This window comes from Amblyomma americanum, chromosome 3 (assembly GCF_052857255.1).
Source record: "Amblyomma americanum isolate KBUSLIRL-KWMA chromosome 3, ASM5285725v1, whole genome shotgun sequence".
In the NCBI taxonomy this organism is placed as follows: Eukaryota; Metazoa; Arthropoda; class Arachnida; order Ixodida; family Ixodidae; genus Amblyomma; species Amblyomma americanum.
In genome coordinates, this window is record NC_135499.1 from 186,773,361 (window position 1) to 186,789,030 (window position 15,670).

Below are 15,670 nucleotides of genomic sequence, written 5' to 3' on the forward strand. Positions count from 1 at the left end.
TGCTGGTCATCGCAGTGGACTGGCCGGCATTCGGTCCTTGCATTTCCTGTTGCGGAAAAACACGAGGGCTCGCCATAGGTGTTACTGAAGTCAGAGCCCTGGTGCTATTGCTACTGCTACAACTACTACTACTACTACTCTCAGAAAGTTTTAAGGATACGGTGCAGATATTGTAATCGCAAAAATGACGTGAGAGCGGTGGCCTCTGCTGGCTGTAATAAATGCGAGGTAAAGTTTTTTTTGTCTCCTAACTCGTGTTCGTCGGAAACCCAGGAAGCAACGGCCCCCGGACGGCAAACATGCTTTGCGCCTTTCAACGAACGTATACTTAGCGTGCATCTCCGTCGTATTGTAAACGAGGGAGAGATGAACCGCTCTCTGCTCCTAAGCACGGAATTAACGCTGGCGAGTCACCGCAAATTCCGAGCTGCGAAATAGTGGCGATCCACTCATTATACGAGCAGAAGAAGGCTTACGGTTGGTTTCGAGTGCCCTATAAACCCTATAAACCTGCTCCTTCCGCCACTGCAGCAGCAGCATCGGCGCCGAATGTGGGGCTGCAGTCGGAAGGGCGCGGCGCCCCCGGGTCAGCTCGCTTCCCGCGGTGTAATCACGGGGTTCGACGTGTGTGCACAGCCTCCGATCAGGCTGGTTATAATATGCGCAGCGGTGCGTGGTTAGCGAGGAAGCCTGTTCGATTAATGTCCGCCGGGCGCAGTTTATCGACTCGTTTCGAGCCTGTTGCGTCGGCCCGTCACGCTGTCTTGACGGGCCGCCGACTTGCATTGGCAGACGGCCGCGGAACCGGTTCAACGCGCGCCTTTTTGCCCATCGAGGAATCTTCCGCGTTGCTCTTGTGTGTGTGTGTGTGTGTGTGTGTGTGTGTGTGTGTGTGTGTGTGTGTGTGTGTGTGTGTGTGTGTGTGTGTGTGTGTGTGTGTGTGTGTGTGTGTGTGTGTGTGTGTGTGTGTGTGTGTGTGTGTGTGTGTGTGTGTGTGTGTGTGTGTGTGTGTGTGTGTGTGTGTGTGTGTGCGTGCGTGTGTGCGTGTGTGTGTGTGTGTGTGTGTGTGTGTGTGTGTGTGTGTGTGTGTGTGTGTGTGTGTGTGTGTGTGTGTGTGTGTGTGTGTGTGTGTGTGTGTGTGTGCAGCTCTGCGTGAACTGGCTCCCTCTCCCTGCGCTGTCGGCCACTTCGCTTTTGACACTGCGAAAAAACGCGCACAGTTCTTGTGCAGTCTTCACAGGGCGCAACGCTCACTGTCGGTGTCATCAACGGCAGCACTCACCAGACAGCGTTATGCATTTCTACTATTTAGGGATAGGGTGTAGAAGGTCGTGTGACATGGCCTCACGGGAATGCTGTGTCTTACTGCTTTATAAGCCGGAGATAAAACCAACTGGCTTATTTATTTCTGCGCTATTCTATTGTACAGCCGCTCACTCGCAGCCATAGTCGCTCTTTGGCAGTGTTCTCCCCTGTAGGAGCAGGCTTCTCGCTTTACGTGCCCTTGTCGGCTTCAGAACGGGTGCTGACGCAAGAATGCACCGCCAAGCACAGCTCCAGTAGTCGCAAAAGGAATTCATTGCACAAAATACTTAAGGTGACTCAAGATGTGATGCTACCGCAGAGCCAGAAAAAGGCGGAATTTTAGTCAAATTCCCCTGAGCCGGGTGGAAAGTTTCCGATAAAAAGACGCTGTAGGAAAATTCCAAGTTCAGGAGGCGCGTATATATATTAATTCCGCGTCTCCTAGGTATCTGGTTTCATTTCAGCGTGGTTGCGTTTTGCTCATGATATTTCCGTCGGCAGAATATCTTGTGAAGCAAGAAAAGATTGCACAAAGAGAGCATAGGCTGCCTGACGTCCCTCTTTGCTTTTGCAGCCGTACATGAATTATTTATTTTACTTCTTTCCTTTCCCGCTCTGTCTCTCTCTCTCTCGGCTAAAGTTTTATTTTCCTGGATGAGGTGTCGGTCACGTGTTTCACTTGGCTGCTTGTGCTGAGGATCTGTTATGTCGGACATGCGCGTAAGGTGCTGCGTCTTGGCAGCAAGGTCGTGGCAAAAGAGAATGATATACTCCGTGCGCCTTGGCTCGGTTGTGCCTTGCCCTTGTGGTAAGAGTTTTTCAAACAGCCAATTCGGAGTTTGCTGCATCGTCCTAATAGGGTCTCATCGGCTCGCGTACAGCAGCACTCCAGTGAAAAAGAAGAAGAAAAAAATGACGGTCGATTTGCATAGGTGCTTAGGTGCGCTAGCGCTGTCTTACCATTGTTTTGCATTGTTTATCGCTCACTTGCCACATAGGCCACGTGACCTTGTAACGTCGTGAGAACCTGCCCCCTCCCCCCCCCCCCCCCCACACACACACACAGAGAAGGTGTTTTACCTAAAACTTTACACAATTTTTAAAAAATAGGCTTTTTAATTTAGAAGAGCGGTTTTTTTTGGCATACCATTGTCAGCAGTGTAGTACATCAGAACACATCTAAGACGTGCTAAGTAGCAGACTGGTTAATTAATAGTGAATAGTTAACTTTTAACTATTACTGTTAGGCTTCTTAATTAGTGAGAGGCATGTGGCCCAACGCAAGTAATATCCATATCAATTTTTAAAATTTAGAAAACGCAGTTACGCTCGGCGTTGTGGCCCAACGATTTTCGGCTACATCGCGCCAAAATGCATGCACTTTCGAGATGCTTGCAGGCAAAGCAACCTCTCCATTGCACATAACCCGTCGAAATAGCCAAAATTTGCTGGGCCACAGCGCTGAGGGTAACTGCGTTTGCGAAATTCTAAACACTCGTATGGATATTACTTACGATTGGATTACACGCCTCCTAATAATGAAGGAGCCTCTCAGTAATAGTTAGAAAGTTAACTATTCAATATTAGTTAACCAGCCTGCTAGTTAGCAAGTCTTAGGTATATTCTTATGCACTACACCGTTGTGAGTGCTCTGCCGGAAAAGGTTTTCTAACTCAAAAAGCCTGTTTTTTTTTAATCGTGTAAAATTTTAGGTGAAACACCCTGTGTGTGTGTGTGTGTGTGTGTGTGTGTGTGTGTGTGTGTGTGTGTGTGTGTGTGTGTGTGTGTGTGTGTGTGTGTGTGTGTGTGTGTGTGTGTGTGTGTGTGTGTGTGTGTGTGTGTGTGTGTGTGTGGGCGGGGGGGGGGTGTATGATGAAGGAAGCCAACAGCCACCGAAACGAAGGTGCATAGAGGAATGTTTACATTTTTTTTTAAATTGTGGTGTTGATCAGTGAGAGAATAATTCTGTGCTTAATCAGTCGCTTTAAGACAATTAATCATAAAGTAGAATAAAAAACACCCTCAAGGTTAGGCTACATGAAAAAGATAAATACCCCTGAAAGCAGACGATTCCAGGTTCTAGGTTAAAACGCGATGTCCCTTCGCACTTTTCCCCTTTATTGCTGCAGTCGTGTCGACTTGGGTGGTCACGCAAACAGAGTCGACGCCGCGACCTGAACTCGCTTGCAGTGTCACCAGCGTCATTTTCTCTCCCGAACCGGAAACGAGAGGAGGCCAGTCGGAGGCAACACGCGCGCGCATCTCCAGAGCGACGGCGCTGAGCGCGACAAAGGAACTTGAGCGAAGAAAGAACCGAAAACAAAAAAAAGGAAGCACGCTGAACAGAAAAAAAAAAAAGCTTAGAAGCACGGAACGAAGCGCGCGCACCGCTTGACTGCCCCGCTGGCACACACGCCAATGCCTGCACATCAGTGTATAAAAAGTTAAAAAAGAGAAAAGGACGGAAGCAGAAAATGAGACCCTCGGTCGCGACCATGGCGCCCTTTTTTTCCCAGAAACACGAAGGCGCGTTGCCCTGGCAAGAAGGGTTCGCTCGTCGAGCCGTCGCGTAGGGCCCGAGGTGCACCCCAGCCCTGCCCACTGTCTTAATCGCCGGCCTCTTGTTCCCACAGTCGGGACGGGGGTGGCTCGTGAGTGAAAAAAAAAGAGTGGAGGAGGAGGTAAAAGAGAGAAAATAAAACAGGAGGAAACTCGGTGCACGCCACATTGTCCGCGCCGGTGACACGCTCCGCTGCCGAACGTGGGTGTTCTGGCCGGGAGGGGGGCTGCAGCGCGTCAACTTTCGCCCGCGCACTTGACTGCCCCGTGAGTCAGGGTTCGTTGCGCTTCGGAGCGGGACGCTGCTCGGAGTCAACCCTGAACTCTCGAAGCGCTTACACGCGCCACCATCGACGAGCCACGGGGAACAGTCCGGCTGGAAGGAAATGCCATTGAGAAGGGCAGGCTCCGGCTCCCACCGGTCGTGGTTTCTGTGATGAGATCAGCTGAGCAAATGCATATGCACAGGAGAAGACACGAATGGCACGACGCAAAGCGCCTTGTTGTGTTTCTGTATACCTTGAGCATGTCCATTTGCTTCTCTTGCTGGGTATGCAACAACTAGATCAGTTCCAACCAGCGATGGTTTCTTGTTTCTAGCGGATCTGGCTCCGCGACTGGTAATCATACCATAGGAGTTTGTACTCAAACGGGGCGAAAGTCATCGTCTGATCGCTCCAGCCTGCACAGTTGCAAGCTGCACGCTGTACGCAAAATGGCGCCCCTCATTTCTCGTCCTCACTCCTACGCACACAGAGTTCGGTGCAGTCAGTGGCCGAATGCGTACACTTCAGCCCTCGCTGAAATTTCTACGTCGGACAGGCTGATCAGCGAGCGTGACAAATACGCCTTTGTACCTGAATAGCTCGCATACAAATGAGCTGCACACACAGTTCAAAGCTGCGGACATGTCGCCGGAGCAAATAGCACCGTTGCGTTCGCGAGTTCCACCAGCGAAACGAAAGCTGAATGTTTGCCATGAGTTTTGCGAGCCTGCCCGAAAGACGGCTTTACAAACGGGCCGCATCAATCGCCGGCGCACCAGACACGTCCTCGGCCGCTGCCCATCGTGGGAGCGTCGCGAGCCGCGAACAATGGCCCCGGCGCGCTGGAAGAAAGGAAGCCCGAAGCACACCTTGCGCAGAGAGGGCGACGATGATGACGCCGGCTGATGGTTGTTTCTCGGCGGCCAGCTGCGAGCTCCCGAGTGCGCCTCTTGCCCGAGATCGGCAGCCTGATGACCCGACGTGCCGGGGGTGCTTATGGACACGACTCGCGCGGCCCTGCCGCTCTCTCGCGCGCTTTTCCTCGCCGACACGTGCGCTGGTGGCGGCGGCGATGTCCGCTGCGAGAGAGCCTTTGTCTGTCTGTGCGGCGCTATGCGCACTACGCTCCTGTTGTGCGCTCGCGATGGGAGAGCACCAACGGCTACCGTGGAGCGAGCGCTCTCCTTTGCGGTCTGGGCTGTGCGCGGACAATGCAGCCAAGTGTCAGCCGCGTCTGGACGCATGCCGCAAACGAGGCAGCCGCCACTGCTGAAGCGTGGGGACCAGGAAAGGAAAGTGGAGCCGCGCTTTGGGACGTGATGAGACTTGTTTCTTTCTCGCTGGATACCTCTCGAGACGACCGCGAGAGGTTTGTCGCGCGGGAAACTCTCGCTTGTGCTCCTCTTATTAGCGTTGACACGTTCCTGCAGCGTTGCTTTCGTAATCTTCGCCTGAACGCGCACCGTGTAGAAGACACCTGCGCAGTGGCGGGTCATGTCTCGCCTTTTTACGTATATATAGCAAGAATTCGGAGATCAAGCCACCAAGGCTCCTCTCCTGTCGAAACCCGACACAATTACGCCTTTCCTTGAATGAATTCATTCATCCATAGAGATGGTTTGCGCGTGACGTCATGGGCGACGTGGTGGCAGGGCACGCCTAGCTTTCACGCTGAAGTTATAGCTTTGGGCAGCCTTAAAGGATCACATGAACGCGTAGCTTTTCGAGTAGCCGAACATAACGACCACTACGACGCCGGTGCAGTCATCTGTATAAGTAAGCGCGCGTTGTAGCTTCTCCAGATTAAAAGCGTGGATGTACTCGCACCTGCGACTCTATTATGGAGGGCGAAGAAGCCTCGAGTAATTACGCCCGAAGTTGCTGTGAAAAAGCTTATAAAACCGATAGAGAGGGAGTGGGGGGGGGGGGGGGCGGCGCTGGGTGTGTGACCGTTTCCTCACAAAAGGTTGCACCGAGAAATAGGCGCCCCGTCCTCTGAGGAGGGAAGAACGAGAGGGTGCGGGAAAGTGGCGGAGGCTGACTCAAATAGGGCAACTCGTTAGCGTCGCTTAATAGCGGCCCTTCCACCTCACGACCCCGGTTAGAACCCGCGCCTGCCTCGCCGCCGTCGGCGCCTCGTTGGCCCTATGCAAACGAGGCCAGCTGGGGCCGATGAATGCATAGTTCGCGCGCCTAACGATCAGCTGCAGCGGTGCACCGCGCGAGTGATGCGCTTGAGGATGGAAACAGGTCGCCCTCGAAGATACACGCGACACGAGAACGCCCCTTCTTCGCGAGCGGTGTCTTTAAATACATTTGGTCTCGTCTCATGTCTGCGAAACCACGCCCCCAGTGTTGGCAGCTGGGACAAATCGTCGTCGCTGAGTAGGTGTGCACCGACGGAAGTAGCTTTGCCGCTGCTGTTTGAACCTCAAGCATGGGGTGCGAAACGGCTTGGCCCTAACGGAATGCCTGCGTCATTTCGATTAGAGCGTTCAACTCTGAGCGTGAAAGAACTGAAAACGCTCCAAAGATTAGTCGTTTGGGGACTAACTGCGTTGCTGCAACAATATTACTCCTCTGAAGACCAGCCGTATTAGACACCCGTTCCAGTGGTGCAATTGGTCATGGTTTACTCATTTTTGGCTTAGACAAGACTTTTTGGAAAGGAAGTTTCAGAATTGGCCGGCTAAAAAGACCTTCAGGGGTCGCAAGATGCCTCGTGAAACTTTCAGTTGAAGCATCTTTCGCGCCTGCTCAGCTAGCGTTTTGTGAACTCTTGGCCGCGCTGTTGTGTACAAGTGGGCTTGAAGAAACGGTCCTGCTTCTTGCGACTGAGAAGGCGGTCGTTCCATAAATCGCTGTGAAACGTGGCTTCTCGACTGGCAGTGAGAGTTATATTGCCGAAGCCGCGGAGCCAGCTGGCAAGCACAGCTGTGAAGAGACGGCACCTCAGGGACGCTAATGCACGTTTTCTTTTTTTCTGGGGGGGGGGGGGGGGGGGGGGGGGGGGGCTTTGGAACGACGAGGAAAAGTGTGGTATGACATATGAGTAAACGAGTCTGTACTGGTGTTTAAGAGCACTCGGCGCGTCAGCATTACGTATCTCACGTGTCACGGAGCGTGTTATCTTTGCTGCAGAACTGTAAGGCAGCTGTGGAAGCACAGAATAGCGCCGAGAGTCGGCTGTGTCGCGCCTGGAGCAATTATAGCTGCCACTTAGCGGGCCAAATGGAGCCGATCCATTGCAGCCGCGCGTATCGGATGGAAAAAGGAAGAAACAGCCAGTTTCGTTCGTGGGTCACTCCGTCGATATCGGCGGCCTGCAGTTCAATGCCCCACAGCAGCGTTGGCCGCGCCAACAGAAAGGAAGTGGGATAGGAAATGCGTCAGGGGAACAGAACAAGAAAACGAGGACGGAGCCAGTGGTGAGGCCGTTTTGGGCGACATTTAGCCGCAGCGCACCCTCGACGGAGACGATTCTTCGTCAATGCTAATTGGCGGAAAAGGGAAGCTGCGCCAGCCAGCTAGCCTGGAAATGGGCTAACGACTTTCGCCCGGGTGCCCGCTCGGAGCGCTAATTTGGTTTGATGAGTGTCGTCCGATGCCGCCCGAACAGCTGTGGGGCGCCGCCGTTGAAATTCTTTGCGGGAAAAGTGTGCGCTTGTCTTGAGCCAGACGGAGCAGGGACGTCAGTCGCTCGTTTGGAAGGGCGAGGACAGATGTCTGCGTCTGCCTCGCGAAGACTCTTTCCCAGTGTCGAGAAAGTTTTGCGGGGCATATAAAGCGCGGGTATGCGGACACGCCAGCTGGAAATGGTTGCATGGTGTGTGCGCTGCAAGGAACGCTATTTTTCAGGGGTTCCCGTAGGCCAGCAAACATTCTGACAGCATTAGCTAGAGAAAGAAAGAATACAGAAAGTATAGTTTTCTGCTCCGTTACGCGCCACGTTGTTTTGATTAGATAAGAGGATTCTGCTGGTGTGGGCTAGTTGGCTCATACTTTCCACGAAACAGATTAACGCAGCGCAACGGAACGCGTTTATGTGAGCCGCGCCCGCGTTGCGTACCCCCAGCCAGGACTCACTCCCATGTGTAGGCGTTTTAAACGTACATCGCCTTCGAAATGACGTTTCACACTTTCAGAATATGTTCTAGGATGAACTTGCTTGTTCTTCACGAAGGGACGACATCATAGGTGCACTGCGAAATCAGAAAACTGCCTTGAAAACCTTTACTTCCATGAATAGGGTTCAGCTTAAGTTAAGGACAACACAGCGAGCTATGGAAAGAAAAATGATGGGTATAACGTGAAGAGACCGGAAGCGGGCGAAGTGGGTGAGGGAACAAATGCGGGTTAATGACATCCTAGCCTAAATCAAGACCAAGAAATGGGCTTGGGCAGGGCATGTAATGCAACGGCAAGATATCCGCTGTTCCTTACGGGTAACGGAGTAGATTCCAAGAAAAGGCAAGGGTAGCAGGGGGTGGCAGAAGGTTAGGTGGGCGGATGAGATTAAGAAGTTTGCAGGCAAAGGGTGGGCGCAGCTGGCAAAGGACAGGGTTAATTGGAGAGACACGGGACAGGTCTTTGCCTTGCAGTGTTCGTGGTCAGGCTGATGATGGTGATGATTCCCATCGGCGCTAAGCCTATTTTTCATTCCCAGTCCGATCCGCCTGCCGCGAACGCTCCCTTTGTTTGTTAACGCTGTGTTGGTCTATGGGGAGTCTATGGTTTCGGCCTGTTAATACTGCCCCGCACTGGGGGCTTTGACGCGAGATGTCTCTCGCTACCGCCGCCCCATTTCGAACGCCAAGCGAGCCGTGTTTTGCAGCGAAAGATACGTCTGCACAGGGTGTAGGGTATCGACGCGAGGGGATCCAAGGGCAGTGCAGCCCGATCCTGGACAGAGGAGACGCCCGCTTGCGCCTGAGACGACAGGAAACCCGCGAGGAAAACGGAAACCGACGGACCACTGCCGGAGGTCGAAGGCTGGAACACGGCGGGGGAAGTGGCGCCGAAGGAGGAGGCAGGCCGCAGTCCTTCGGACCCTGCGGTGAACGCGAGAGGGGAACGTGCTGCCGTGTCGGGTTCTCCTCCACGAGTTCGCCGCGGCCGAACTTTGTTCGCCGGAGGACGAGCAGCAGCGTGCCACGTAGTTGAGTGCAGGACAGTCGAGCCAGACTTGCGCATCGGGACGAGAGTACAGGGCGGGCGTGTTGTTCCCCATAGTTGAGTTTGCAGCTCGGGGAAATTCATTTGTCAAGGGGATAGATGTCCTGTGTATGGTTACAAAGGATACGGTGCGACAACAACAGGGCATTAAGTGGCAAGTGGTCATAGTCAGGTCCAAACACGTCTGCTCGCTAAAATAGCTTCAGAGCGTGACACAGAGGGCGATGCTTACTGCGTCATTGTAAAAGGCGGCATACGCAGGTTGGGCCCCGAGCATTGTCTTTGCACTGCTCTGAGGGCGCCAGCCGCTCGCTTGACGCCCAGCCGAGACGGGCGTGCTTGCACACAACTGCCTTAGCGCTGCTGGCCGAGCTGCTGCGTGCCTGCCTCGGTGTGTGTCGGTTGTGCGCGAGTCTGCGCCGTTGGCTCCGGAGGTGCGGAAACACGATACCCTGCCTGCGCGAAAGGCGTCTGGGTTGCAGCGAGAACGGCCGCCGGGCATTGCAAGAAGCAGAGAAGCTCGTGTCGTTAGCTGGGGCGCCTGCACTGCCGCTCTTCTCGAAAAGCTGGGAGCGCAGCAAACGTTATATATTTGGCCCCTCTAACGCTGTCGTAAGTACGCACCACTGTTGCTGTAAATACTCGCGATAATGGTTTACTGTCGGGCAGCCGACAAAGCACATTCACTGATGGAACAGCGTGAAACACGGCCGAAATTTTTAATCCAAAAACATTTCTTGTTTCATGAGTGGCGTGCCTGTTGTCTGTCTGTTGTTGCCAGGAAGAAAGAAAAGGAAAGTGCACAGGCCTGCCCACTGGCTCAAGCCGAGCCACAATCGCTACCACGTGCAGATAGTAGGAGAGTTGAATGATGGGATAGAAAGACAGGATAGTAAAGACGCGCTAAAGACAAGGCCGATCCCGGAGGTAGTGCAATACCGGGCCAACCGGTGGCGGGAGTGAAGCATCCTTCAAACTCTCCGCCACATTTCCAAAAATAAGTCCAATTGGACCCGTAACAGATACTCTACGGGGTCCGGACATTCGCGCACCTTATATCCATCCCCGGCGTGTACAGGGCCTGTCAGCAGAGCGCATCGTCGGCAGAGCGCGACCGCACAGAAATGACCATTCGAACGAGGAAATTTGTCGGCATTGCGGTTCCAAACCAGGTCCCCTCTGTGCCAGGTGGGAACACAACGAATACGCCGCGAAGGGTCTTTTTTTTCTTTATTGCATGGAAACAGCGCCGAAAAGAAAAATCTAAGCATGCTTGCACCACCCCACCTTCCGAAACATCAAAATCTGGGAGGCACACACACATGCATCCAGATAGGGGAGCCAGCTAGGCGGCTCTTGCAGGGCAGCATATATACTCCCCGCACCAAAGCGCATTGCTCACGAAACAAAGATTTCGACGACCGTGGTGATTCGGCGTGGCGCTCCATCATGTTGCTTTTCCAGAGATTGGATAGTCCCATCAACATATATTGATCACATGGCACAAAACTGTTTTCCTCAATGGGCAAAAAAACGGATACTGTTGGCTGTGATTTCAACTTCCTTCTTAAGTGTTCGCTGTAATATGTCCCAGAAGAATTTAGCATCAATGCACACAATAAAAAAATGGTCGGTTGTCTCTGGCGTGTTGCACAGGCGGCAATTCACCGTCCATGGCGCAAGCATCTCCTTAGCATGAAGCCACGCCTCCACAGGCAGCGTGGATGTGTGCAGCTTAAAGAAGACGCCACGAAGGGCCGTTGGTTCAAGCGTGTGATAGGGGCACGAAGTGGACGCGTTGTGGCGTGTACGACGGTAAAGTGGGTTGGGAATGTGTACTGATGTTAGACAATGATGACGTGCTAAAGAAAGTTGCTGACATCAACCAAGGGTCACGTGATAAGTGTCACGTGACGACGATGGCTTGCAAAAAAAAAAAAAGGTGCCGACGTTCAAAGGCAAATGCTTTCGCATTTCTCCAATGAAGCAGACCGCAGTGATCTTCAGTATTTTTTTTATTAGCCTGCGTTGTTGTGTCGAATAAAAAGCCCTGTGGGGGCGTGGCACATTATGCGTATAGAATAAGGCAATCGGAGGCGCGTGGTGGTGGGAGAACGCGTAAGCATTTTCCTCGTAAATCAATGAAAGCAATCCTGCGAGGGCAGTTCGACAGTTTTCTCTGCGAATTTGTGATGCTGCGATACCCAGAGGATCACTCACAGGGCAAGGTCGCCTAGCGTGACCGTAACCGCTCCACGAGTAATTCGTCAAGAAGTACACATGTGCAGGTACGCACAAATTTTTTCAGAACACGGATATCACAAGAACGCTAATTGTTTAGCAGTCTAAGCATGCAGTCATAAAGTGAATGGTGTGCTTTGCAGCAGCCTGAGCGACATTCAGACGGTATCCCTCATTACCTTGGCTTTTTCGCACAGTTTCTGTCTTCAGAAAACTTTTGTGAGCACTTGAGCTGATAATGTCCAGGCACATTTTCGTGAGATACAACAGTTCAGTTGCAGGCGGGGAGGGATTACCGGAGGAGATAAACAGGCATTTTGCTGTGATGGCATCCCAGTGCATTCTCGTCTTCAGCTGCGGACCTTCCTGAGAGAGGCCTCTTTCCGGGCCAGCCATCCTCAGTATGAGTGGAGCGGTGCGTGTTTCTCACAAATCGGCGCTTCTCTTCCTGGGGAACACAGTGCACTGGCAGCGCACGCCACTATGCTTTTAAAGACCAGCGCATTTCGTGCGTGCGCGTGCACTAACCATAACGCAACGCGTTCCCGCTGTCCCTTAAGGGCGCGCTCAACTTTATACGCGCAGGCTGGCGTTGAAGAAGGGCCTCTCGTTGTCTGGCTCTGCAGTCGTTGCGATGCCGTGCACGTGAGTCGTATATACAAAACACGCACGCGCACAGCGGAGGCGCGTTTAACCCGTTTGAAGTGCACGTCACTGCCTCGCAATGGGAGCTATTACTTTTTGGGCCCCAACAATGGGAACATTTCGCCGCCACTCGCGCTGACCGCACGGTGTACAGTAATACAAGGCGCATGTCCACTGGGAGGGAGGAACCGACGCAACGTATGGAGACGACTGCGGGGCTTGGAATACGCGCCGCATGCGTGAGCGTACGTACAGGAATAGAGAAGAAAACAGAAATGCCGGTGAGGGCGCGCGACGCAGTGTTCCACCCTCTCGACCCATCGCCCCAGCCACTCGTTGTGGCAAATACTACTCGGTCGCGGTAGCCGCCATTACTGTTATTACGGCGGCGATGGCGCAGACGAACGAGTCTCTACGTACCGCCTTGCTCGCTCGTCCATTGTTTCAAGCGACGCACACAGAGAAAGAGGGAAGACAGACGAAGAAATAGGAGAGGGAATTGGACGAAAAAATAAAGAAAAAGACGAGAAGGCAGTTTGGCTGGGCTCGTACTGCTTTTTTCTGCTAGTCCAGGCAGTAGCGAGGGTGTGTGTATCCACAGGTATAGGGGTGGAAGATGGAGTGCGTCTAGGAACGGCGGCAGGGGCGAATTACGGTTGAGCGTTAATTTCGGACAAGGATGCCGCACACACCACGGCACGTGCTCGGCCCTCGAAGGGACGACGAGCACGACGGGGTGGACTGCAGGTATTGCAAGGTGGAAGGGACAAACGAGGAAGCAAAAAGAGGGGGAAACAAAAGGGGGGCTCGGAGAAGGCGAAGGAAAATAATGGGGGAGAAAGAAAGAAAGGAGATGAAAGAGAAGGAGAGAGAGATAGGGAGCGCTCACGCACGTGGGGGCTTTTCTTGAAGCGAGGCGATTTCTCGCCGGGAAGGGTCGCCAATTATCGTACGCTACGCGATGCGCTGCTGCGGCAGTGGCGATGTCAGGCCGCAGAAACTAAAGCAGGCACGCAAGCGAGTGGGAACGAAACGAAGGAGGAAGGAAAGAGATAGAAGAAAGCAGTGCTGGCGGGCGGGCAAAAAAAAAAGAAAACAGAAGAGGAGAGAAAGACACGCGAAAACAGAACAAACGATAGCTGCGCGGCCTCGGCGGCGCAGCTCGAAATTGAGGCAATTGAGGCAATTTGCTTCTCCGGCTTCTGGCTTGGTCGTTGGCTTGACTTGTCGGGCTTGGCAACGCACAGAGCTGGAGACGAAACAGTTCCCCTCCGCGCCGCCGCCACCCTTCAGAGTAGACGATGAAAAATGGAGGAAACGCGAGACGCGGCCAGTGTGCGTGCGTGCGCGCCAGTTAGACGCGGTCATTGGTGTCGCTAGGAAAGAAAGGGGGCCACCGCGGAGAGACAAAACCCGACGCGGCTGCAGACGACTTAAAGTAAGGCAAATGCAAAAACGAATGCGAATCCATAAAAAAAAAAGGTACATAAGAATCAGAGAAGTGAGCTCTGGACCGCATCTATAGAGGAGTGGCATATAGCCTCCGTTCTTAACGAATCGTCTCTCCTTCCTCCGATGCGGCGTTGTTGCACACAACTGTTGAGGCGATAAGTGGCCGTCGAGGCTTGGGATTTTTCAGAGGGTAGAAATTAGGGCCTGTCCAAGGAGCGACTCAACTGCTGCCTGTGCTATTCGTTAGCCGGTCACATGTGCGGATTCGAAGGAAGAGTGAACGGCCTTCCAAGCAACTTTGCCATCATCACTTGCCCAAGTCTTTTCGCTGAAAATGTAAAAACTTTCCTGTTATTGTGAATTTGTGCTTTTAATTGTTGCCACCCCTTATGTAACACCCCTCTTTTGGGGCCTTTAAGGTAATAAAATGAAATGAAATGAAAAGGCCGAGCCCCGTTTGCGAACTGCGTGGTCCTGTTAGTGTACATAACGCCGCTCGGAATGCGGTTCTTGCTGCTGCTGCTGCTGCTGCATGGCGTCAGTAAAGTCTTGCTGAAGCAGCTAGAAACTTCGCGTATAATCTCTCAAATGAGCTAACTGGCGACGCACTTCGTAAGGCGAGGCCGGCTAACATCCAACACGCTTATATATAGTATATTGAGAAGCGGAGAAAGCAGGATTATAAGTTGTGAGCTCCCAAGTAGAAGTGACCGAGGACGACACAAGCGAAACGACTAATACCCCTGTCACACGGGCACTTTCGATCCTCATTGAGTCAATGCTCATCGAACTCAATGCAGATCGACGGTTGTCACACGGCCACTTTCAAGCGCAATCGAGCTCGATCCTGCTTGACTCGATGCCGATTCCTCAAGAGTGCTTGAGGTTCCAAGCACAATCGAGAACTCTCGCACTCATGAAGCTATAAAAATAAGCACAAGTTAACAAAACCAAACCATAATTGTTGTTGTTGTGATCGATTAAAATGTAATACAGAACATTTTTCAGGTACTACGCCTGCTTATATGCAAACATTTGAAAGTAATCTCGACATCACGCTCCACGCTTCGCCGTCAGTGTAAACAAAGATGGCGTCCTCCTGCTCGTCGGAGCGGAAACTGTGGAGCGAGCGCGAGACAGCCGCTCTCATCGACTGCTGACAGTACCGCCTAAATGATTTCAGGCGCCAGAAGAGAAACGCCGCAATCTATGCAGAAATCGCGGAGGCGTTGCGGGCCCTTGGGTTGCATCGCACAGCAGCAGAGGTGCGCCACAAAAACCTGGCGCAGATACGCAATGTACAGATTTGGCTACGGATTTGGCTGCCGCTGCCCCCGACTGCACAGTGTTGCCGGACATCGCCATGTTATGGCTGTCGGCGGAACATTTGGCGCCACCTAACACACATGAGGGAAACTTCTCAATGAGCATTGAAAATGCCCGTGTAGCAACGGATGTTTCGAGCGTGCTCGAAAATCTCGATGCAGATCGAGCTCAATGAGGATCGAAAGTGCCCGTGTGACAGGGGTATAACTGTCGACGCTACCGTTAAAATTCCTGAGATTTGGTGCCCATGGTCTCTAAGCACGTTTGGGGTCGGTGTCCTAAGCCTGTGTAGGTTTCAGGTCGTTCTTGAGCTTGTGCTTCCCTCGCATGTCGGTAGAGACGTCTGTGTGGAAGCATTTTTTTTTTTTCACATGCATTGCGAAGTGTCATGATACATTCTAAGCGTTTCTGCATCCTTTAGGATCAAAAGTTAATCCTTTCGGAGAAGAAGTGCGTTGCTGCAGCCCTCCGAGACTAAATGTAGAGAGGCTAACGTTAGTCGGCCACCAATCATCCCTGGAGGGTTCAACTAACTGTTCGTTCCATTTTGTCACCAATGCTGCCGTTGAAGCATTGCAAAAACGCCGGGCGTGCGTGAACTTTCGGCCGTTTTCTGCGGGTGTCTCTACGTTGATCATTCTCTGAAGCTGTATGTATGCCTACTCGATGCTCCCCAGACTTTCTAGAGTTTTATTTCGCCT

The 15,670-nt window shown here is 52.6% G+C and overlaps 1 protein-coding gene and 1 pseudogene across 4 annotated transcripts in view; one reads left to right on the plus strand and one right to left on the minus strand.

Annotated features, from left to right (window-relative positions):
* Positions 1–15,670, plus strand: part of svp (COUP transcription factor 2) — a 159,664-nt gene that overhangs the window by 45,147 nt on the left and 98,847 nt on the right. The window lies entirely within an intron of this gene.
* LOC144126423 (U2 spliceosomal RNA) lies at positions 10,211–10,349 on the minus strand (annotated as a pseudogene).